The sequence below is a fragment of the Rhinolophus hipposideros genome (genome assembly GCF_964194185.1).
Source record: "Rhinolophus hipposideros genome assembly, chromosome: 5".
In the NCBI taxonomy this organism is placed as follows: Eukaryota; Metazoa; Chordata; class Mammalia; order Chiroptera; family Rhinolophidae; genus Rhinolophus; species Rhinolophus hipposideros.
This window is the reverse complement of record NC_138051.1, coordinates 1,611,749-1,635,217: the sequence shown is the minus strand read 5'-3', so window position 1 is coordinate 1,635,217 and position 23,469 is coordinate 1,611,749. Positions and strand designations below refer to the sequence as shown.

Here is a 23,469-nt window from a genome sequence, read left to right as displayed (position 1 = left end):
GTGTCGTGGCGCCAGAGACTTTGAGAAGTAACTTGGTTCTGAATTGACCTCAACCGCCAACTACGAAGTGATCTCAAGCAAACCCCTTTCCCTGTCTGAGCCTCTGTGTCCACACCTGGCCCGTGGATCTAATCAGATGACCTTGAGGATCCAGTAAGAGAAAGTATGGGATCTGGCAGGGTGGCCACTGTGCTGAGGGCTCCTGTGGGACCCATGCCTGGGGGTCCTCAGGGTGGAAGAACCCAGGGTAGGGCATGGCAGCACCTACTTTTCTTAGCGAGTTGGGAAGCCTTCTCAGAGGAGGTGGCAGTTGGGCTGGGCCCTGAAGGATGAGCAGACTCCCCCACATTTGGGAGTGGGAACAGTGGTAGATGGCGTTCTGGGGCGTCAAGAAGGGGCCCCACAGGGAGGCATGACAAGCAGAGGTCCTAGGTTTTCTCACTTGTAAACCTGAGCACGTCCAGCCCCTGCTTACACAGTGGCTCCTCGAGGCCCTTGGGCTGTAGTCCCCACTCCGCGGGGGAGTTTCCGAGCCACCAGAGGTACTGCCCTGCCCCAGGCCTCCAGCCGGGATGAATTTCCTCCAGCTGCTCCCTAATTTGGCTCTATGACCACAATACAACTGTACTCTGTGACCAAATAAAACCCCCACCCCCTCCCGAGGCCCCCCAGGCCCTATGTGATCTGCCTCCCGCTCCCCCAGAGCCCACCCTTCTCTCCGTTCCAGGTCCTGGCATCGGGTCTCCAGTTCAGGACTCGGCTCAAATGTGCCCAGCTTATGTAGCCAGCAGGGGGCCAACCATCCCACTGTGCCGGACCGACGTGTTTCCAGGATGCAGAATTATAGTGCCAAGACCAGGGTGTCCCAGACACTTCCTGGTGGCCAGCCGCCCTAGTTCCCTCAGCCCCTGTGGCAGACCACCTGTTTTCTTGTCCTTGCCGCTCTTCATTAGGAAGACCGGTTTGTCTGTGTGCTTTTCCTCACTGATCGTCGTCGATTGGCGGTGTCCAGCACCAGCCTCGGACCTGACCTGTGTCCAGCTCTGAACCCCTCGTGGCTGGAGCAGTGCCGGCCAGTGCCTGAAGACACCCAGTGTTTGTTTTGAGTGAGTGAGGGGCGTGGACTCACACCTGCACAAGCCTCTCGTCTCTGGCCTCAGTTTCCAATCTGTACCCTGAGGTGGGCTCTGGGTGTCTCAGGAAGGGCTCTCCCAGCCCCAGTGGCCACACATGCAGCACGTTGGAGAGGAGGGGCAGTGCCCAGCTCAGTGAGGTGGCCCAGCAGCCGGGTGGGGACAGCGCAGCTAGGGGAGAGCACGGTGTCATAGCCCTCACCTGGTGGCCATTACTGGGCCAGACCCAGGGTGGGGGTGTCCAAGTGATGGTACCGGCTGTCAAGCCCCACTCCCCTCCCGCCCCCGGGGAACAGATGGCGCAAGCCGGGCGTGTGGTAGAGACGGGGACTGGCATTTGTGTACATGTGTGGTTTTTAAAAATCTGACACATTTTTGTCACGTCTTGGTGCATCAGAACAGTGAAGGAGGCGGGAGTGTGAAGAATGTTTTAACTCGCAACTTTGTAACAGTTCCAGTTTCCCTGGGCCTCCTCCCCCTCCCCAAGCCTCCAGGAGGAGCCTCCAAGCCCATCTGTTCCTGAATCCCTGCTCTCCGCACCCCCAAATCCATCCATCTTCCCTTCCTTCCTTCCGTCTGTCCGTCCGTCATCTTTTCAGTCAGTTGACGGGGAGAGAGAATCAGAGGAAGCAGCTCAGGACCCCAGGAGGACCCTGGGCAGGCCCGTTCCTTTGGAGTTAGTTCCCTGACCCTGGTGCTCATGGAAATGTCCGGGGAGAGGGATTAGAAATGGGGAGGATACAGGAGGGCTCTCGACATGGAGCGTCCGGGGAGGTGAGCCCAAGCTGGCAGAGGGAGCCGTTCCTGCAGCCAGACTGAGTGGGTCCCGTCCCAGCCTTCACGACCTCAGGCTTGGGGCTTGGGTCACCCTGGTCCCGTTCGGCCTGCATTCCACCTAACCCACCCGGGTAGATCTTTGAAGGTGACCCAGGGCTGGCTGAGGTCTTGGGCAGCTGCTCCAGGGTCAGGTGGAGTGACGAGGAGCCAGGACCAGGCACCTAGGCGTCCGTCCACTGCCCTGCTGTGCTTGTCAGCCCTGCGGAGCCCTGGGAGAGGAAGCAGGGTGGATGCCAGGCCCTAGAAGATTTGCTTCTCAGCCGCCAGCCCTGCTGTCCCCAGGCCTGCCTGGCACTAGCTTCCATTTCATTAGTCTAGGAAATGCCAACTGGCCTGGAAAACCAGGATTCTGCATAGCAGGCTGGTAGGAGCTGCCCTGGGCATGGGGAGCAGTTAGTGGCTCGAAGGGGCAGTACCTGGGCCGGCAGGACTGCTGGGCTCCTGTGCTTGTGTTTGCAGTGGGGTGGGGGCAGGGAGTTGGTGTTTCGCTGCCAGGGGCAAAGAAACCAGCCATAGTTCCATCCTGTTCCCAGCCTCTCTTACACCTGACAGAACCGCCAGCATCCAGGTCATGTACTGGGGGCACAGGCGGGGGGTGGGGAGGCAGAAGGAGCCCCCTCCCCCACGTGACAGGCCCACTCTGTTCTGCCTTTAGGAGCTGAGAACAGGGTTCAAAGGCTGCATCAGATCACTGCTGACCACAGAAAGCCCCACCTCCCTGCACCCTGGGTGGGGCTTAGGACGGCCAGGCTCCCCACCCCCCAAGAGTCTGCAGGAGGTGGTCTCTCTTGCTCAGGAGGGTGAGCTCTCGTTAGGGCAGCCAAATGAACCGACATCGCCCATTGTGGCCTGGGCTCAGGATCCAGGGCACAGCTGAGTGCCTGCCAGGCGAGGCTCACCATATGGGCACAGGGCGCTGCGGGGGGGAGGAGCTGAGGTTGCCATGAGAACCCGCACACTGGCATTTCCTCTTTTGGGGAGGCTGAACCATACTTCGCAGGCGGTGTAGGCTTCTGAATCCCATTTCTCTGTGTTTTTTAGGGAAGGAAAAAGGGCAGGGGAAGGGGGTGGGAGAGACGAGGAGGGAGCACAGGAACAGTATGGCTCTCGGGGCTGCTGAGGGTCGGTCAGGCCTGTGCTCCCAGAGCTCAGCCCGGGGCTGAAGCAGGACCTGGTGTCCCCTCTGACCCCTGTCCAGACCTTGGGCAAACCTTTTCCTTAAAATACAGGACTCTGTCCTGCCTGAGCTTTCAGCTCAACTCTTCGGCCCCTTTCTGGGTTCCTTGTCGTCATCCTGTTCCTTGAGTGTCCACTCTGACAGTGACAATGGAGTGGAGACGGCAGACCCTCGGGCCTGCTCCTGGGGTCTCAGTCAGGGCAGGCGTCCATTCTGACCCGAGTGCGTCCAGAGTCCTTCAGCAGCTGGGCAGTGGCCCTCCACAGGGCTGCAGCAGATATGGAAGGCTGTGTGGGCGGAGGGCAGGGAACTGTGCAGGGGTGGGAGGCGGGAGGTGAGCTTGGGGGGCGTGGGTGCTGAAAGGAGAGGACTGTTCCCACCTATCCATCCCGTCAAGGTGTGGGAGGTGGGTATCCTGAGAATCCAGGCTTTGGGTGGGGACAGGCCTGGTGTGAACCCAGCTCCAGCTCTTCATATGTGTGACACCTCTAGCAAACGCACCTCCTTGAGCCCGGTTTCTTTGTTCTATAAATGAAGCTGACAGCAGCTCCACTGCAGGTTTCCTGTGGCGTACACACAGTGGAGGCACTGGAGTAGATCTCATTAAATGGCAGCTGCCACTGTCTGACCTTCAGGACATGGTCCCCGGCATTAGCTGGGGACGTAGCGATGAGTTTGTGTGGCCCTGAGCCTGGAGGGGTGCCCACCTGGGCAAACGTGTGGTGGGACGCAGCTAGGTGCTGGGTAAGCAGGATTATGATCCGTCAGGAGCCGTCCTGACAGGGAAGGAGAGTGGAATGGCAGGAAGAAGGCCGAGGGTGACAACTAGGGAGCTTGAGCCTGGGGGCAGACAGGCCTGGCCCCTCCAGGCTCCGGGCAGGTCCAGGCCACATGGGCAGCTTGAAAGCAGAACCTTGCCTCCATTGGATCTCTGGCTCTCCCCCAGCTCCTCTTCCCAGAACCTGGCCTGTCATGTGTGGGGCAGCCAGACTACTTCCTTGGGAAGTCCCCCAGACCCTTGGAAAACAGGGCTATGGAGTAAGGAGACCAGCACTGTGACATGTGACCCTGGGAAAGCCCTGCTCTCTGGACAGCCGTTCCTGACTGTAAATGGGGTTTGACTGCTGACTTTCCCTCCTCCGGGGCTTAGGAGGGTCCAGGAAACGATGGGGCAAGTTTCCTCTAGCACGTGTCTAGAGAAAACAGGAGGGCAGTCTGTCCCTTTTCCCGTGGAGCAAATAGGGAGGGCAGTATGGAGAGTGGGGCCGCTGCACCCTGGGTATTGCCTTCAATGATAGCAGAGCCCACGTGTCAAGTCCTCCTGTGTGCCAAGACCTTCATATCTCCTTTCACTCTCATAATAACAGGGGAGTAGCATCATTCCCATATGACACCTGAGAAGATGGAGGCTCAGAGAAGGAGAGTAACCTGCTCAGGGTCACCCAGCTAGAGGAATAGAGGCAGGACTAGAACCCAGGTCTGCTTAGCTCGGGAACCCTGCCCACTACCCCTCCAGGCTTCTCCTCTGACTTCCTCCAGCTCCCACAGACTGAGGCCCCAATCCAGCCATTCCAATGGGCCACTGTGGAGGGCTGCAGGGAGAATGGGGAGAAAGCCCCTGAGCACAAGGCCCCTGGCTGCAGTGGGGCCACACCGGGCCAGCGCGGGGACGCAGGAGCCCAGTTTGGGAATCAGGCATATTGAAACGGATTCTGAACTTTGCTGCTTACTCACTCTGGTCTCAGCCCGAACCTCTGAGCCTCCACTTCCTCCTCCAGAACATGGGACTGGGGCAGACTTGTGTCAGTGACTGAACAGGTTTTGCTGCCACCACAACCTTAGACACCTCAGAGAGTTAAGACGGCTTAGGTGCGTCTCCTGCCCCGACTGCGAAGCGGGAGGGCGGCCTGTTTCTCCTGTGACTCAGGACCCCAGCCTGAAGGAGCTGCTACCACCTGGACATGTGCACCCACGACACCCTGGCCAGGAGGAGGGAGGGCCAAGGCCACTCTGGCTCCTGCAGCTCCGCCCTGTGAGTGACGCAGGTAACTCCCACTAACAGCTCATTGGCCAGAGCAAGTCCCATGGCCGTGCCCAACTTCAAAGGGGACAGGGAGTGCTGCGCCTCACGTGTGCCTGACAGGAGTGAGACTGGGGCCTTACAAACATTTCTGCCTGACGAGCACAGGACCTGCCCAGGAGCACGCGGTGTGCTAAGTGACGGGGTGGAGACCCCGGCACACAGGAAGTGCTCAGTAAGCGTTAGCTCTCTGCCCTGGGAGACCAACCCCCTATCCTTTCTGGCCATCTGCCCTGAGGGGTCATCGGGGTGGATGGACAGTCCCCACCTTGAAGACGAAGACTTTTCTGGGACGGAGAGGGGCGGTGTCTTCGCCAGGGGCACACGTCATGGTGGCAGCAGAGCCAGGACAGCAGACATATGTCCTCACCCCCAGCTGAGTTCCTGCCCCCGTCCACCACCAGTGCCTCTTTTAACAAGTGGAAAAAGCAGCAGACACCAGTAGTACCTTTACTTTGTTAAGGCCTTCATAAGACCCAGATCAAATTCCATTTTCTGCAATCGACCAGCAAATTCAATTCTGTTCCACAAATGTCGCATTCGACACCGAGAAGGCCCAGGGTGGTCTGCGTGGCCCACAGTGGGGACCTGCCTCTCACGCAGGAAGGTGTCATCCTCTCTGGCTGGAGGCCACAGTCTGCCCTAGAGTCCAAGATGAGTAACGAAGGCCTGTGAGGTGGGAGAGTGGGGGTGGGGGGAAGGGACAGTGCGCAGGGAAAGCAGCTTAGGACTTGGGCCGCCAGAGTCCACAGTCACACAAGGCTGTGTGGCCTTGGGCAAGTCCCTTTGCCTCTTTGGTTCTCAGTCTCCCCCAATTAAGGGATTGGCCTAGGTTCCCATCCTCACCTCTGACCTCAGGGTTCTGAGAGCTTCTTTACGAACCAGCATTTCCCCCTCCCGAAAGTGAGGTAGCTAGAGTGGGAGAGAGGCCTTATCCATTCACCCTATCCCTCGCCCTACACACACTGGGACCCTGCTCTCCCCCACAGTAGCTCACAGTCAGAGCAGGAGACAGACTGGTAACCAGCAAAGACCAGGTGGTATGACAGAGGCACAATCCTCCAGGGAAGCTCACTGGTCACCAGCCATGGCACAAACCACTTTCCTGCCCTCTCCCCCCTGGTCCTGCTACTGACCACTATTGGACTGGAGAAATCCAGGAGGACTCCCTGGTGACGGGGGAATGGGAGCTGGACCCGGAACCACTTAGCTGCGTCAGCAAGCAGGGCAGGTTCGAGGGAGAGAGCAGCAGGAGCCATGGCGTGGAGGCTCCGCGCATCTGTAGTGGGAGTGAGTGACAGATGTCACCTGGAGGATATATTGACATGGGGAAGAGTGATTTCTGTGTTCTAGCAAAAGCCTCTCTCCTTCTCTCCCTTCCTTTCTCCCCCACCCCCAGCTGCAGCCACAGGCAAGAGATATTGGGGTTGTTCAGGAAGACAGAAGAGCTGTCAACCAATATCTTATAGTGCAGAGAAGGGATGCTGTTAGAAGGCCCAGAGAGGCTTCTGAGTCCCCAAGGACTGTGGGAGGGACCCCCTTATAGCCAGTGAATCAATAACGGCAACAAGAATAGTAGTAACTCTTTTTGGCAGTTCACCATTAATGAAGCAATGGATCTGTCATCTTATTTGATCCTCACAATGCCCTGTGAGTGGGACTCTGTCCCATTGATTCTCTGTTTCACAAAGAAGGGAGAGACGTGCCCACAGCCAGTGGGTGTGTGATGTGTGCTCACACCATTTGGCTGCACGCTGTATCCCTGCCTGCTTGTAGGAGTCACAGGCGTCTTCGTGAGGGTCATCTCCTTGGCGAGTAGATGGAGCAGGGGCTGGCATGGATGAGAAATGGATTGTTTCCCGCTCTGTGGCTTCCTGACTTCTCAAGCCTCAGAGGTCTCCCAAGGCCACTCTTGTTGAGCCTTCAGCCCAAGGTCCCCGAGGGCCTGGTCAAACCCAGAGACCCTAAGCCCCCAAGCCCCAAATTACTGCAGAGCCTTCTTCCAGTGAAAGAAGACTGTGGCAACAGCACCAGTCTGCTGGGGAAGCCATTTGGAAAGTGTGACTCCAGGACTTGAAGTTGTGAGACTCGAGTGTGTGTCAGAAGCATGGCTTATGAAGTCAGAGCATGACTAAAGGAGTCTAAACACTCAGGGACGGTGTGTGACTTTCTTGGTAGAAATGGACATTGGTAGTCACTACTTGATACAAATTTGGGCTTTTGCCATTGGCCTGAAGAAGGACTGGTTAGCACTTCCCCCAGATGTGGGCTGCCAGAAGCTCTGGCCCACATGCGGTTAATCTTCCTCAGGCTTCCTAGGAAGTGACTTTCTCATTAGCAGTTTTAGGTTGTATCGGTTTCTTTAGCTGCTTAGCCCTTTCACTACCAACCTGCAGATTATCAGAGAAGGTGTCAGCTGCCTCCTTAGAGCTTCCGTGTAACTTTCTGAACACTGTTCATTCAGTCCTCCATCGTTTACTCAAAACGGTATTTGAGTGTCAGCACTAGGGAAAGGCCAACTCCCTCCCCGAGATGGAAGAGTCTCTCTTCCCCCAGTTCAGTCACCCTTCCGGAGTGGCCTCTGTGTCTGTGTGCGTGTGCCCGGCTCTGTCACGGCCTTTGTCCGGCAGGATTTCCCCTCTCCACGCCCCTGCTGCGTGAGCCCTACCTCTGACTCAGCCTCTGAAAGGTCTGCTTGCCCTCCACCAGCACCCGCTCAGAGTCAGCTGGGGACAGCCACCAGCTTCCTCACCGCGCCCTGTCCCCTCCAGCACCTGGGCGCTCCCACGCTCACCCCGTGTCCCAGTCCCGTGTTAGCCACGCGCAGCCTCTCCTCTCTGACCGTCCCACAGGACTCCTCTGCTGCCTGGGACAAACTTTCAGCCCCACCTCACCTCGTCCCTGTCCTGAGATTTCTCCGTCTTCAGATGCAGCTCCAGTCCCAGCCTGGCTTGGCCCCACCACTAGGCAACTCCAGCCTGTCCTCTTCCCATTGGGGCTTCTAGAACAGGAGGGACTGGATGCCCAGGGCAGAGGGTACTGGACTGGACCCAGCTCTGACCTCTGGTGTCTGCTGGGCGACTCGCCCTCCTCAGCTCAGACAAAACTTCAGGGTCCAGGCTGCCCCCTGCCAGATGCCCACAGTTGCTATGGTGACCCTCTGCCTGTTTTCCCTGCACGGAGACAATTGAAAAATAACAGCAAAGACTGTTTTATTCTGTGTCCCACCTGGGAGCCATTTAAACCTCCCCACTCCTTTTGACATGTAATAATTTTTTTTCACTTTTAAAATTGTCCTAAAGTCTAACTTCCTTTTCTTACCCCTCAATGCAAACCTCCATGGCGAGCCTCTGAGAGCCTCGGGTTTTAAAAACATACAAGCACACTTGTGCGCACACATGCACATGCTTACACGCCATGTGGGCATTAGCTTGGCCGCCCTGGTGCAGGGCTCCTCCCTCTCACAGTGCACACCGCTTTAGCTTACAAAGCCCTTTCATCTCCTGTGGGAACACCACGGTGCTATTAACACCTCTCCCATTTTTCACGTGAGAAGACTTAGGCTTGGGATTTTAGGTGCATTGACTAGTGTTGCCTGGTGGCTGACGGGGCTGGAACTAAGGCTTCCTGACTCTAGTTCTGTTTTTCCATAGCCGACCCCCTGCAATGATAGAGTTGTGAGGGAGTAGAGGAACCCCCACTGTTCATCCTCCCCATTCTCCCGGAGCTGGGCGCCACTCGCCCAGTCACGAGTAGTGCTGGGAACTGCTCACTCAGGGTGCCCTGTGGAAGGCCAGCATAAGTAGCGGGTCCAGCCGGTCACACTGGATCCCCAGATACCCTAATTGCCCTTGGGGGTCTCTTGGTTTCTGTCCTCCAGCTAGAGACCTTCCCCAGCCACCTCTGGACACCAGCTGACCAGGCTCTCTACCTGAGCGAGCAGCTAGTCCCCTGACCCTAGCTGCCTCCAGCACCTCCTCTCCACTCAGTCCTTTGTCCTTCCTAATGTGCCCCTGGGCCTTTGCTCTCCCTGTGCCTGGCTGGAGCCGGCCCCACTCTTCCTCCAGCGAGATTTCTTCCATCTCTGATGGTCAGCCCCGTATTACAGATTCCCATGGGTATTTGCCTCAAACCTTACATTTGTAGTAAACACGTGCATTGCCACTGGCCAGACGCATCGATCAGAAATGTTTTCATGAAGTCCTCTGTCTCACCAAACAGTGAGCATGCCACCAAACACAGGCGTCACCACCCACTGCGCTTACTTTCAGTTCATGGGCACTCACACAGGCCATGGATGAGCTTGGAACATGCCCCTCGACCTGAACATGTGTGCTGCTATTCAAGCACATTTACATAGTCAGCCCAGCAGTGCTCTGGGTTTGCACATAATCCAGCTGCTATCCTACAGAACACCCATGTCGGGTCCAAATGACCTCCCAGCTCACAGGGTGGGAGGTCAGTCCTTGGCTGTGTCTTGAAGGCACCTCCTGACGTTTGGACGTGGGGTACACAGATCAACGCCCACCATAACCATGCAGAGCTGAGACCCTCCAGCCCTACAGGGGTGCCGCACGGTGTGTGCAGGATTCCTGGGGCCACTGCCTGGTGTAACAGCAGGTTTGAGGCTGGGTTCCTATTGTCCCCCTCGGGTTCTCTGGCAGCAGGCAGCAGACTGGGGTCCCAGAGGAACAAAGGCCTGAAGTCTCCAGCTCTGGAGAACAGGGTGACCCTTGGGAGGGGGGCATGGGTTGCTCAGCATGGTCCTGGGGTGCGGGGCTTGTCCAGTCTTTCCCTTTCTTAGCTGGGGGGCCCAGAGAGGGCAAGTCAGAGGCTGAGCCTAGAGCTCTGTACCCACTGGCATTGGAATAAGGTTGGTGTCAGGTGTAGGCCATGTCATCCTGTGTTGGAACTCAGTTCACTGTTCTCCTGGCAATAGCAAGCAACAGTCTTGGAGTGAGAAAGTAGACAAATGTTCACTTTGTTTACGAAGGTTCATATCTGGGTTCTCTTGCTTCACAGCCAGCCAGGGTGTGGGGAGGGGCAGCAGCAGGATGGCCATGTGCACGCTTGCATGGGTGGACATTCCAGCTCTGCCTGCCTGGTTATGTGGCCTTGGGCTACTGACAGCCCTTCTTTGAGCCCCAGTTTTCCCCTCTGTAAAATGGAGCCAGTAATGCATTTGCCTCAGAGGTTCATTGCATTCGAAGTGTCCAGCCCAGTGCCTAGCATGCAGCAAGTGCTCCTCAAACGCTAGCTCTATGGCTAGTGTTAGTATCGTAACTATAATCGTATCTGGTGATCTTGGGACTCAGTATCCTCACCTGTAAAATGGGATTAGTGATGCTACTAAGGACCCCAAAGTCCTCCCCACTTACCACCCCCTCCCCCAGCTGCCCTCTGACTGCCCTGTCTTCCCAGATACCCCAGAACAGAGACCAGAGAGAAGGAGGAAAGGAAATAAATACCTCACCGTTCGTCAGTCAGTTAGCAAGGGTGGTGTCAGTTTTCATCGAGATGGGGAATCTGCAAAGTAGTCAAAAAATATTTCCTCTGTGACTCCAGCAGCCCAGCTGCTCTCTTTCAGTAAAAGTGCTGAGGGCTGAAAATAAAATAAAGGAACAATGATAGAAAGACACGGAAAGAAGGAGGTAGGGAAAGGAGGGAAGGGCAAAGCAGACAGGGTAGAGAGGGGCGTAGGGTGGGGCAACCGAGGGTGGGGCAAGGCTTCGCTAGGGCCTGTTTCGCTGCCGAGAAGAGCATTCAGTAGGGCTGCCCTGGACCAGCAGTGCTCTGAGCTGCCAGCCGCAGAGTGTCACCCATTCCCGGGTACATAGGCAGTGCTACCGCTGTATCCAAGCCTTCCTGCTCAACCTTGGGGACCCTCATGCCCTTGGCCTTTAGCAATGGTGGCCTCTCAGCACTGAGTTAAACGCTGGCCTCCATGCTGGGGAGGGAGACCTTGGAGAGGAATTTCCAGGGTCCTTCTTGGCCTCTGGCTATATTCTGACTCTGACCCCCACTGGGCAGTTGTGGCCACTCTGTGGGCCTTGTACAGACACCCCACTCTGTCCAGCCTCCACATCTTTGCACTACTGTTCCTTTCTCTTAGAATGTCTGTGCCCCTGCATGGCAGGATCCTACCACTGCTGCAAGACTGCCTCCTGCAGGGAGACCCCCGGGATTGCCTCCCTCCCCCAGGGCTCATCTCTCCTCCCTTCCCTCTCTGATCGCTATCGACCTAGTGTCAGACCCTCTTGTGAGCTGGGCCTACCTCTCCCCTGTCCTGTGCTCTGGTAGATGGACTGTGGGCCTTTCAGCTCTGGCTTCCTAGTGCTTCCTGTCAGGGGCAGGACATCCCAGGGGCCACCGCAGTTCTCTGCAGGCAACCCACCCATTGCTAGACTCCCACTAGGGAGGCCACTAGAGAAACTGCCCTCGGTGCTTCAGCATCAGTGCCTGCCAAATAGAGCAAAGCGTTCTAGGCCCCAGACCACAGAGCCACCCAGCCTGGAGCCCTCCCGCACCCCACACTCTTCAGCTAGAGGGTACCCACGGTGCCAGTCCCAACTCTGTCACTTACCTCTCTACCATGGGTAGGCTACTGTGTTTCTTCGCCTGTAAAGTGGGGTATTTCCTCACTCTCATAGAGCTGCTGAGAGTGTGAAACAAATTAAGGCCTAGGTTATAGGAGGCCTGGTGTCTCGCTCAGAGTAAGTGCTCAGCAAGAGTCAGCCATTTGTATTTTCCCCCAGGCTCTGTGGCAGGGCCTGCCTCTTTCTGTACCCAGTTTAGAGGAACACACCCTCTCTGGCTGTCAGGTCAGCTCATTTGGCCCAGTCACTTATGGGGACCGAGGTGCCTCAGGCCCAATGGAGGCCCCTGCTGGGACTTCAGGCCGTGGGGGTGGAGATGGGAGAATATCTGGCAGGGGAGACGTATGGGCCAGGGGTTGGCCTCCAGCCTCACCCTGAATGTGGGTTTATACTCTGCCACGTCTGTTCCCAGGATGGGGGGCTGGCCAGCCTCTTCTCCGGCCCTCCGGGAAGTGGAGAACCCCAGGTTCCTACCCAGGCTCCTCCTGATCATAGATTCATTGACCTATATTCAGGGTACAAAGAGGAGGGAAGGAGAGCTTAGCCCTCTCCATGAATTATGAGTCACAGCCCCGTCCCCTCACCCCTCTCCTCCTTCCCCATCTCCCCCCTCCCACTCTGCTCTCTTGGTTGCCATGACAGCAGGGTGCTGGGAAGCAGGACTCCTTATGGGGACAGAACTAGAGTGTGCCAACATGTGTGCTCATGGTGGGCGGTTCCTCCCTGTGCACCCAGGTCTTCCTGCAGGCTGGTGTGTGGTGGGGTAGGGAAGGGTAGGTTTGGGTGGTGTCCTTCAGGGCAGCAGGCCTGGGCCACACTTCCCAGACATGCCTCTTTTCTGTGTCCCCAGCACACTCCCGCCAGGCTCAGGCAAAGGACCCTTCACCACCCTTTGCTTGTCACTGACCCCTGCATGGAGCAGGCAGGAGAGGCAGGGCTGTCCCAGTTTGTAGATGGGGAAACTGAGGCCTGTTCACACACTCGCTCATTCACTGGACTCATGCTGGATTGCCAGCCGGGCTTAGGCTCTTCTGGGGCCTCCTCAGCAGTGGAGGTGTCTGAGGACCATTTGGAGCTTATGCTCTTGGCCTGTCTCCTCTGAGTGAGGCCAGCTAATGTCCAGTACAGGGGACAATTCCCAGCAAGTTGATTAACTGCTCTCTTTATTCTTCAGTTCCGGAGACAACCGCTGGCTTAAGGGAAGACCGCGAGCCTTTGTAAAGTGGGTCTGGAGCCAGCTCTCTAGTGGGACCAGTAAGACGCGTGTGGCACAAAGTGAGTTCAGCGCTGTAACTGAGGGCCCTGAGGAAGCAGCCCTGTGGGTTAGGGACCAGCCTGCCTAGGGAGGGGCCACCCCAGGAAGGCTGCATTTGTCCATGACGCTTCCCACACTTCAGATGTTAGCTGGCATTTATCTTAGCCATGAGATGTGCAGCCCCGCCACCAGCATGTTGACTAATGAAAATGGCCCTGCCGGTTCGGGCCTGGAGGAGAGCTGGGCACTGGGACAATGAGTGGTGATGAGGTCCACCCCTCTGCCTCCTGCTTGCGCTGCTCTAGGGAGAGAGATGGCAGAGTCAGCCCTTCTTTCACCCCATCCTCCCCACCCCACTGTGTGCCCTGGGGGCCTTCCCTGGCCCTGCTTCCTGAGCTGTGAGGTATGAAGTCTTTACAAGCTGGCTGGCCAGGGCTCCCTTCTCCCAGACCATTGGGCTCTTTGATTTGCGGAGTGGCTAGGTGGTCTTCTTGGCCCTGCTCTCTTTGGGGGAGCATGGAGGCTCCTGGATAGACCATTCTGGGGGGTATGTGTGTGTGGGAGGAGTGTCTGGGTGTGCAGATGGGTCCACCAGGCTGTGAGTTACTGGGAAGTCTCCTGAGGGCACACCAGGCCCTTTCCCCACTTGCCTAATGAGCTGTCGTGACAGGGCAGCTATTTATGGCTGATTTTCAGGCCCCAGCAGGTGATCTGAACACTGTGTCTGAGTGTATGAGCCTGAGTGTTGGTCCTCTCCCATTGCCTGGGGCCTCCCAGGTCTCTCCGCCTTGGGCTGCCAGCCTGAACCACATCATTTCTCCCATGGAGAGGGTTCCCGCTGGCTGTCCTGCTTCTAACTGTAAACCTCTGTGACTGTCACCAGGGCCAGACCTGGCTGCTGGTCTTGGCTTTACCAGGGAAAGTCACCGCCCCTCTCTGAGCCTCAGCTTTTCATCTGTTAAATGGGCACAGTAGCCTCATCTGCACGGGTTGCTGGAGGGATTGTGGGAGCCAGTCCAGTGACATGCTCATCAGCTTTGGGAGTGGCCAGTGGAAGTCAGCCAGGGCTTAGTCTGTCCCTGGTGCAGCCCTGCTCTCTGGCCCATTTCCTGTAATCTCAGGGGCACATGTGCTGGTTCTCCCTTGCCCTCTTGGTGTCACTCACACTTCAACCCATGCCAACTTCATTTCCCAGGTCACAGAACTGCCACAAGCAGATGGAAAGCCCAGAAAGGGCAGGTCTGCCCTAGGGACGCCTGGAACCAGGGCACCCCCTCACCCACCTGTCCTCCAGGCTCCGGTTAGCCAGTTGTAGGGGTGGACTTCCAGAACAACGTGGGCAGAGAAGGGACAGAGAGGGATGGCAGCGCCCAGGTATAGACCACAGCTGCTGCTCCTCTGCAGCATAGCCAGGAGGCCTTGAATGGGGGCTTGGGTTTTCTGTTTGTGGATGGAAGGGCCTTGGAGAATGGGGAGGTGCAGAGATGCAGAGAAGTCCTGCTCAGGAAGCCTAACCCAGACACACACAACAGAGACGACACCTCACGTTCCACAGTGACACAGCACACATCTGCTGCACGACACAGTTCTATTAAAAAACAAAATCCACCAACACAGCAAACTGGGAAGCAGCTACCACTGCCCCCCGCACACTCCACAACTGTGGTCACCCTCCTGAGGGCTGACTGTGTGCTCGGCCCTGTGCCCAGGCCCTGAATGGATTATGTCATTTAATCCTCACCTCCCTTTGGAGCAGCTGAAGGGCCTGGGGTGGGTTACAGAGGGTGGTCTGGCTGCCTCCTCAGGGCCAGGCTGGGGTGAGGGCGCCTTCCCTAGGCACTGCCTCCTTTTGTCTCGTGTGGCCCTCTGCAGAGCTGAGCACACCAGGGGCACCCAAGCACGCAAACCAGGCTGCCTGGCTCTACCTCCCAGAAGGGAGCGTCTCAGAAACTGCAGACCCCCAGCCTGGGAGACAGTGGGATTCAAGCTCCTCAGGATCAAGGAGCCAAAACACCAGCACTCCCACCTCTCCGCCCTCCCCCAGGCCTCTCTGTGTTGGCAGCTCTGGCTCTGGAGCCCTGCCTCTGCCTTCCTCCTCTGCTCCGGGGCTGGGGGCGCCTATATGTGCTGGAGCCTGGGGTGAACCAAGCACGGGTAGTGGAACCTTCCCCCCTTCCTACCATGTCCTGGATGCAGGCTTTAATGGCGTGTAAACAGGGTCTGGCAGAGGGAGCTTCATTAGGCCCCATCTAATCAGGAGCCCATGAGACGAGGGTGGATGAGAGGGAGTGCGGATGCCTTATGCACAGGCCCCTCCCACCCCGCACCAGGGGTCTCACATCTGTGCTCCGCCATGGACCCTCCCCACACTCCTCTCCCCAAGAAATGGGAATGGAAAGCGACTCAGAGGGTGGGTGACTTGCCCAAGGTCATACAGCCAGCAGAGGCTTCCCTGGGGTGTGACTGCTTCTGGCCTATGTCCACTACTCCCCAGCATCCCAACCTGCCTCAGCTCGGCAGGCCGGGCAGGCCCTCAGCATTCTCGGGCCCCGCTAGCCTCCTCTGTGGCAGGTGTGTCCAGCCTCTGCTTGCACACTGCCGTGATGGGGAGCTCGTGGCAGGGTTTTGGGTCTTCGTGTCCCTGCACCTTCTGTCTCCCAGCACCATCTGACTGCACAGTGGGTCAGGAGGGTGATGGGGGCAGGGAGTGGGGCAGCCAGTCTCAGGCTCTGTCTACACCTACCCCTCACCCATGTCCCTGTGCAATCAGAGAGGGGGTGGGAGCCTGTGCAATGCCAAGTGCCCACCGCCCCTTAGCTAACAAGCTGTTTATGGGTGCCACATGATACCTGCTTTCTTCTTTATAATTTCAATAATTTATGGGTATATTAGTGGCCAGGCAGCTGCCCTGGGTCCGAGCCAGACGGGACGGTGTGACGCAACCCGTGCCTCTGCCAATATATACTCTCTCCCACCATCAATTATTAAGGAGCTCTCCTTCATTTTTGTACATAACTACACGCGCTGTTACGGTTCAAGCTCCCCTGCTCTTAATCCCTCTGGAAAGAGCTCAGCCTGCCTAACATGGCTGAGCAGGTCTGGGGACTAGCTGCCTAGAGAATGCAGCAGGCTGACACCCTACCTGGAAGAGAGGCGGTGGCAGCCTCAGCCCCCAACCCTCCCCCCACCTCAGCGGAAGCACCCTTGGGGCCGGCTGTCTCTCCTCACATCTTAGGGCTGGGCCTTTGCACCTGTTGTTCTCTCTGCGCAGGGCACTGTCCCCACCTTCCGTGCAGCTGGCTGGCCCCTACGCGCCCTTTTGGCCAGCCACCATTACCGCCTCCTGGTTATCTGTCCTCACTCCCCAGTGCCTGCCCTGTGTGTGCACCACTCTCCATGCTTCCCTCAGCTCAGCTGGGTCTCATGGTCGCGAACCTTGTGTGTTAGACCATGGACTCCTTGGGACACAGAGAAAGCTGTAGTGAATTTTGTTGAGTGAATGAATGAGTAGATTGGGATGGAGGAATGCCTCCACCTGCCTCACCACTGGTGCGCCCACTAGAGCCTCTGCCCCACCCCCTCCAGGAAACATGTCCTGATCGCTGCAGCCCCACACGTCTCCTCCCAACTCCGTCAGACCCTCCTGCTCCGGGCTTGGGTCCCCAAAGGGCAGCAAGGCCTAGACCTCCATCTGTGCTCCCGGGACTAAACAGGGCAGATCAGGGTGAAAGGAGGGCCAGTTCTGACAATCTCAGCTCTGCTGTGTGACTTGGGGAACTTGCTCACCCTCCCTGATCCTGTTCCCTCATTGGTTACATGGGGATATTAACAGTTCCTACTTTACTGGATTGTGGCTGAGGCTTACATGAGATAATTTACAAAAGCACGTAATACAGGGCCCAGCATTGTTGTAGGTTCTCAAGCAATATTCCTTAACCTCAACTCTTTTCTGTCTGTGACCTGAATCAAAGTAAAATTGAACCGAACTGGACTGTGTTAAATTGAATCATTCTGTTCACACCTCTTGTCTGTACCTTTTTGTTTTCAGTCTTCCCTGCAATGTAGCTAGCTCCAGGTGTGGCTACTGGGGTGCTCTGTACACATTCCGGTTGATTTATCGAGACTTTGTCACGGTCTGCACCCACACCTATGAAGGGAGAAGCCATCAGTGTCTCCTGCGCTGCAGAAGAGACCAAGGCCAGGCAGGTGATGTTACCTCACCTGGGTTAGTGGCGAACTGAGGAACAAAGCCCTGGCCTCCCACTGGCTTTCAAAGCCCCAGAATATCTCCCTGGAGACTGTGTGCCTCAGTTTCTCTCTCTGTAAGAAGATATAATAATAGAATGGACCCCAGGGGGTTGTTGAAAGGATGAACTAGAACCACTCTGCCAGCTGTGGTGACCACTCTGGAGTGTCGGGTTCGGGAGAGGCCCAACTTTATCACCCCCTTCCTCTCTCTCTGGAGGCAACACTGCCCTGGAATTGGTGTTGATCGTTCTCGTGCATATTTTTATACTTTTCCTATATACGTAGGTAGCCGGACATAGTCTAGGGTTGTGGCTTGTTTCTAAACCTTATATAAACGGCACCATCTTGTACATATCTTTGGTTTGTTCATCAGCATTGTGTGTGGGCTCAGCCACACTGACACAGGGGCTCCAGCTTCTCTGTTCTCAGGGCTCATTGCCTTCCTCTGTGTGGTCGTACCGCCTCTGTTCCTGCCTTCCCGCAGCAGTGGGCTTCCAGGACATTCCAGACACCATTCCTGTGAACATTCCCGTGTGTCTTCCGAGAACATGTTTCTCCACCGTCTTCACAACTGTACTAGATAACCAGCTAGCTGCTGTGCCCTCACTCTGGCCAACAGCGGGCGTTATCTCAATGCCTCCAGCCATGTTGGGAGAAAGGAATTTTTATGCCCATTTCACAGATGGAGCAGGTATTAGTTGTCTTTATAACAGATCACCCCAGAACTCAATGGCTTAAAAGAACAAATACTATCTCGCAGTTTCTGTAGGTCAGGAATCCGGGTGAGGCCTCCCTGGGCACCTCTGGCTCAAGGTCTCTCGCGAGGCTGCACTCGGGGGCTCAGCAGCATGTCAGTCACGTCCAGGCTGGAGTCGGGGAGCGGCTGCTTCCAAACTTGCTCTTGTGGCTGTTGGCAGCTCTCAGTTCCTTACTGGGTATTAGTTAGAGACATCAGTACCTTTCCATGCGGGCTTCTCAACAGAGCAGCTGTTAACAAAGCAGCTGGCCTCTGTCATAGTAAACAAGCAAGTGACAGAGAGAGGGCACCCAAGATGGAAGCCACAATCTTTTTGTAACCTGATCTCAGAAGTGATATCCCATCACTTCTGCAAAATTCTATCCACGCACCCTCCTTAAAAAACAAAAAAATTATATCCATTACAAGTGAGTCAATTAGTCCAGCCTGCACTCAAGGAAAGGGGATTGTACAAGGTGGGGGATACCAAAAGGTAGGGACGAGTTGGGGTCATATTAGGGGCTTCCTATCACAGGGCACCTGAGGCTCAGAGAGGTGAAGTGACTTGCCTAGGGTCACACGGTGGTTAGAGACAGAGCCAAGGCTGGGACTACAGACGGTTTGGCCCTGTGGCCGGACACCTCCTGGGCCACGCACTGCCTTTGACTTAAGTTAATAAACAAGTCTGCACAACAGAACTCAGGACAAGCGCGTAATGAATAGATTTGCTGATAACACTGCCTGTTTGCACACGTTAGCTCAGGTTTTCCCTGACATGATCCATGGGGACAGCTGAGCCCAGGCTTTTGGGAGAAGCTGCTCTGCCAAGCCTGGGCCCAGATTCCCAGTGAGCCAGGGAGCAGCCCCTTAACACAAACTGTCTCTTTTGTTTTAGTTCTCAGTCATTTAGGTAGGTGTGTTGCAGAGGTGGGGGGGACGGTGCACACTTCCCTGTGTTCTTAAGGAGCGTTAACTGTGAGGTCAGGAACGTCACGTATTCCCCAGAGGGACTTTGGGGTGGGCAGGGCCACTGAGCCCCTTCACTGACTGTCCCTACACAAATTTCCTGCTTCTCAGCTCAGCAGGGCTGTGTGGCCTGTGTGGCCAGGCTGAGCAGGGACCAACCCCTGGACCTCGGCTGTCTGCAGGGCTTCTGCCCTGGGGCCGCCCAAAGCCCAATTCTCAGTGCGATTCCCAGTAGTGGAGGCTGCTGCCTACATTGCTTCTGGATAAGGGGGTGTCACTGATGCTGGGGTGTTTCCAGTGGAGGCATGGATGACCAGGCCCTGGGATGAGGGGAAATGAGAACTGAGGAGTCAGGATTACTCCTGACGCATACCCCGGCCCTTCCACAGGGGAATCCATTGCACTGATTAGTGGGTTTCAGTCCAGTTTGGTTTGCACACATCAGACCCTCTGGAATCAGGGTTCTGGCCTGTGTGCGGAAACTGGGGGCAGCACAAGATCAGTCCCTGCCTTCGGGTTGTGCAGATTCTCAGAAGAAGAAATTGATCAAGTCCTCTCCGAGTGGGAATGCTGCAAGGGACCTTTACAGAGGAGGGGCTGCAGGCTCAGGGGCAGAGAGCAGCCATAACTGTAAGTTCAATAACCATGAACATACCTGCATTTATCAAGCACCTACTGTGTGACAGGCCCAGCATCAAGTACATTAAGTCATGAGACCCTCACACCAACCCTGTGAAATGGGTTCTACTGATATTCCCATCTCACAGAGGAGGAAACTGAGGCTCAAAGAGGTGCCCAAGGACACAAAGGCCAGCTCAGAGCAGGAGACTGAGGTGCTTAGAGCAGGCTTCTGGAAGGAGAGGACCACATAGGGCCCTGCTTTTGAAGGGGAGGAAGGGAAAGTATGTGAGGAAGTGGGTCTAGGGTCTGAGAAAGCTGTCGATGTCAAGACATTGCAGTAATGGGGGCTGCTAGGAAAGGGGATGTCCCAAGGAAGTGGAGTCCCGTGGAGTCTTGGCTCCCGCCCAAACCCATGTGCTGTCCGTCCCTGTCAGGCAGCATATCGCCACAGCCAGTTGGACCAGCCACCAGGCAGAGAAGTCCGCTTCAGCTGAGCCTCAGTGTCCATCTCTGTGCCGGCTGCCCCATGCAGGACGTAGAGGACTAAGAGGTGGGGTGTGCCTGGACGAGTGACCTTAAGGAAGACCTTTCCCTTTTAGGTACATTGGCCTGACCCTCTGTAACATGCCTACGTGGGACCCTGGTGTTCCCAAGTCCCTTCTGCTCTCGGGGAGCCAGGAAGCAGGAAGCAGGAAGGCTCTAACCCTGGTCACAGATCCAGGCCCACCTCCGAGTAGGGACTTTCCTGCCACCTCCCTTAGGTGCCCCCATCCCTTGCCCCTCTCCATAGCTGCACCAGCACGGGGCTCTGACCTATGGATTTTCTGCCATTTCCTGATCCACTTGACTCTCGCCTGAGTCTCTGAGACTTCATTATACCAGTGGCCCCTACGACCTCAGCATGGAGGGCTACAAGAGCCGTGGGTGAGTGCAGGGCTTCTACTGTGGTTCCCAGAGGCTACAGGGCCCCCAGATTCTGGGCTTCCGCCTTCTAGGGACTCAGGGTCCTTCAAGGAGCCCCCACTTGAGGCCTCACCCCACTTTCCCTGGTGTCTAGGCAGGGCCACCTAGCTCTGAGCTTAGAAGACTCCCAAGCCAACATCTCACTGCATATTCTGGGGAAACTTTCACCCAGAAAGGGGCAATGACCCCCTCAAGGCCCCACAGCAAGTTACTAAGAGAGCTCAGATTCAAATGTATGGCCTAAAGTGGGACACGGGGACCTCCAGCTGCATGCTGACTCCAGTCCACTTCCCCAACCTTGCTCCATGCCCAGCGCGCTTGCCCAGCCCCCACCCGCCTCATCGGGCTCCTGGTCTCCGTTTTTCTTGCTAATTAGAGGTCTCAGCCATGACTCCACTGTCCCAGCCATTTTAGAGCTGTCATTAATTTCAAGTGCCTTCAGAAATAATTATCGTAAAACCCCACGAGCTGCTGGTATGCAAGCGTGTAGGACCGGCACAGAGCGGGCGTGTAGGCAGGCCACTGTGTGCCACCCATTCCTTCCTGTGCTCTGGGGGAACCTGTCCCTGCCGCCTGCATCCTTGGTCCCCATCCTGACATCAGAGCAGGGCTTGGGCTCTGACATCAGAGACACACAGAGTGAACTCAAGCAGTCACAGCTCTCCCAGAGCCTCAGCTTTTTCATCTGCACAATGGGGATAGCAGTACCACTCTTGAGAAGAAGTATATAAAGTATGACTCAGACCCTGGCTTCCCACAGGGCCTGAGTAAATGTTGGAGGGCCCTGTCCCCTCCTCCAGCGTCCCCTGGCAAACTCATCCCAGCTCCTCTGCTGTGCGGTGAGCACTCAGGCTGCAGCAGGCTGGCCCCTCCCAGCCATCGGCCCTTGCTTGATGTGTGTTTTCACCCCAAAGCCAGGATCTGCTGTTGCTGCGTGCCTACCAGTATGGCACACAGTCTCAGACCTACTCTTGGAAGCTCCTGGTCCAAGGACAGAGGGAGGAGACTGAAGCCTTGCTCTAGGGCCATTTCATTCTGGGGAGGGGAGATGGGGGTAGAAGAGGATGGTCTCAATTTGGTGTTAAAGCACAGGAGGAGACAGCGAGAGGGCACGCCGACCGGTGGACCAGCAGGGACGATGGCCGGGGAGTGTGGCTGAGCATGTGTCTCTGGGTACCCTTCGTGGGGGTCCTTCCCCGGTTGTCAGTGAAGTCCTGGACTGGGCTACTCCCATGTGTCCCCATGGCCCCGGACCCCTGAGAGGTTGGGGATCACTCCACCGGACAGGAGTGGACAGATACCTGACCGCAGCTCCTGCAGAGGCTCTGACTGGGAGAGGTCCTGGTAACAGGCCCCCGTTCTATGGGATCTCTGGGGACAAGGCCAGGAGACTGCACTTTGACCAGGCCCAGGCTGGACCCTCAAAAAGACCTTTTTTCCAAGTTCTTCCCCCCAAAACCTCCTCCTCCCCATTATTTCCATTGGTAACATAAGACAGGGGATGCGTGGACTGGTCATTTCTTTAGGAGAAACCGGTGAGGGAAGTGGCTTGGATGCTGTTTATAATGGAGAACTAAGGCTGCGGGGCAGTTCCTCCCAGACACAGTTCTGCCGTCATCTCTGCTGACTTCAGGGAGCGGAGGGATAGTTGGCGGACCCAGGAGACCCCACCCCGGGCCGCCAACTTCCTCAGCCAGCACCTGGGGGCCGGGGGCGCTGAGCTTCCGCCCCTCTCTCTGCGGAGACTGCCGAGGCCGGGAGCAGGTGAGCCGGGGGTGGAGACAGGCCGCGCAGTGTCTGCGTCAGTCGCCGCACCAGGAATAGCCCCCGCCCCCGCCCCAGCGGGTCTGCGCTCCAGCCCCGCGGAGCCTCCACGCAGGAGCGAGAGCTCGTCTATTCCTGCCGGGCTGGTGGGAGGAGGTGGCGCGGGAGGCGGGAGCTCGCGGCTAAATCGCACACAGCCGGGCGGGGGAGCCGGGGATCCTGGGAAGGGGTCCAGGCAGCAGAGTTGAGCGGCCAGGGAGCTGCCTCCCGGGCTTTGCCGAGGAGGAGGGAGGACTCCTGGGCCGCCTCCCGCCTTCTCTCCCACCTATAAGTCCCCCGGCCAAGCCTGCCCCCTGCTGGTTTCCTCAGCCCTGGGAGGCGATTCGAATTCCCTTCCGGGCGTTACTACCAGCTACGTGGCCACAGGCAAGTCAGGGAACCCCTCTGAGCCCGGGCTTCCTTCTGTCCCAGGGGGAAGGAGCACGGCTCCTCCCAGGGTTGTTGGAGCATGAATACAGAGTGCACGGCACAGCACCCGCTCCTGCTGGGAGGGGGCTCCAGCCTGACCTAGGAGGAGGATGGACGCAGGCATAGAGGACAGGAGACAGCTCTCCAGGACTATCCCTAGCAATGGTGTGGCAGTGAGACTGAGAGGTGCCCAGAATCTGTTTGACGGGAACAAAAGGTTTGTGCAACGCTTTGGGCTGCGTGTGGGGGGTGAACAGTGGAGAAGCAAGATGGGGCTGGGGGTGGGGGGAGATGCTGGCCCCACCATGCCAGCCAAGTATCTGCACTGAATGTCAGGCAGGCTGCATGGGGGCGGGGCGCTGGGAGCAGGGTCCTGGAGTCTGTTCTGGGACTGAGAGGCCTTGGGCCAGCCTCCTCCCGCCAGCCCCAGCTTCTGGTCTGCCTGCCACACCCCTACCGTGAGCTCCAGGTGTCAGGAGCACTAGTGGGCTAAAGGGATGCACTCCCAGCTGTGGAGAAGGGGTGACTGTCCACGTTAATGGTTATTGTAATCAAACTAGCTTAGTGTTAAAGTGCATCTGCCTTCAAGGAGACGCAACAGTGGAAGGAGGTGAGGTCCCGAGAG

At 56.9% G+C, this 23,469-nt stretch overlaps 1 protein-coding gene across 12 annotated transcripts in view; it reads left to right on the top strand.

Moving 5' to 3' along the window:
* LINGO1 (leucine rich repeat and Ig domain containing 1) overlaps positions 1-23,469 on the top strand; it is a 188,795-nt gene that overhangs the window by 146,698 nt on the left and 18,628 nt on the right. For 2 of the 12 annotated variants that reach the window (XM_081047886.1, XM_081047898.1), the window contains exon 5: positions 22,848-23,061. The exons of 8 other annotated variants lie outside the window; for them this stretch is intronic. The gene's annotated coding sequence lies outside the window, so the exon portion shown is untranslated. 2 more of the 12 variants (XM_081047890.1, XM_081047896.1) reach the window with 2 other exon arrangements.